This window comes from Protopterus annectens, chromosome 8.part0, assembly GCF_019279795.1.
Source record: "Protopterus annectens isolate FY-2018-M chromosome 8.part0, PAN1.0, whole genome shotgun sequence".
NCBI lineage: Eukaryota > Metazoa > Chordata > Ceratodontiformes > Protopteridae > Protopterus > Protopterus annectens.
The window spans coordinates 488,229,651-488,231,296 of record NC_056741.1 but is presented as its reverse complement, the minus strand read 5'-3'; positions in this window follow the sequence as shown (position 1 = coordinate 488,231,296).

Genomic DNA, 1,646 nt, shown 5'->3' with positions numbered 1-1,646 from the left:
TTGACTTCACCCTAGTGGTGAGAGGAGGTACGTGCACTTTAATCCAGGAGGAGTGCTGTTCATATATTCCTGACCACAAACACGAGATAGACAACCATCTTGAGGTGATTCAGCATGTGTCAGCCATGAGCAAACCAGGACCAAATCCATTGACGGACTTTTTCCAGAAATTGTTTGGGTGTTGGGGCAGCATCCTGATGAACATTCTGATTGCCATTTGTGTAGGAATAATCCTACTTGTGGTATGTGTGTGCTGCTGCATCCCCTGCATAAAAAGACTGGTTAAAATTTTGTAGACATTTCAGTTTCAGAAACCTTATACCAAAATGCTGAACTTGAAGAATTGCTAAAAAACTGAAAATGCTTTCATGAGCTTAAACTGAATGACTCTCTTAACTGCAAATCCTGATCAGGAAGAGGTTAGGGGAAGAAAAAACTGTTTATGCTTATCTTGAAAGTAGAATAAAAGTATTAAAAGGGGGGAAATGTTAGAAATATATATAATAGTAATAAGCATGCTTAGTGCATTCGAGGTTTAAAAGGGTTAAAACATTTATTCTGTTCACACTGCATGAATCTGCACAGCTATTAGAAACTTAACAAGAGACATTTCATTTCTGCTAATGTCATGAAACTTAACAAAGAGATATTTAATTTCTGCTTATGCCATTAGAAAATATGCAGCTGCTAGAAGCTTTGATAAAGAAAACAATAGATGCTTGAAAGTATAAACCATAGTCAGCATTAATTGTACCAAAGCTAGAAATGTACCTTGAATCTAGACAAAATGTAACACATGTATTAGAACTGTACAACTGAAGAATTGAAAAGTTAAGGTGGGCTAAAATAAGCCCAAGGCCAGGTTGTTTTTCTCAAAATGTTTTTGCAAGACAGCAAATAATCTGACCATGTCAGCAATAAGTCTGGTAACATTTTCTGTGAAACATACAGAAAGCTGTGTCCAACTACTTCAGCAATAGAATAGTAACATTTTCTGTATGACATGAAGAGAACTGTATAAAAATAATATACTGATCACCAAAGAGCCAGACAAATCCTGTAATTACATGCTTTGTCTCCTTGCTGCAAGTAATAAAGGGTGCCTTGCTTGAACCTAACGTGCATTGGTCTTTGAAGTTTTTTCCTTTCACAGTCTCCTATACTATATTTGATACATTATATGCTATGCACCTTTTATATTTGTACAATGGAGCATTTATAGTTGGGCATTTGCTGAAAAGAAGATCATGCTTAGTTGGACTTTGCTTCTAAACAAATGCAAATAAATAAATCTTTATATATGCATTTGTGTGTGTGTGTGTGTGTGTATGTGTTTCTATGATGTCTATATCTAACACACACACACACACACACACACACACACACACTTTAATATATATATATATATATATATATATATATATATATATATAGGTTTACTTTCATATTTATGATCACTACAATTGCAAAGATGTTAATTACAAAGCCAGAAGATCATAAGGTGGGAATGTTAAGGACAAAGGAGTGGAAAAAATGTCAAATATTGAACCTCCTAACCAGTGCAGACACAGAAAGAAGTGAGAAGAAGAGTTCAGAAAGGGGGCAAGTCCGACTTTTCATTCCTGTGCTCCTCTACATTCCTGCCT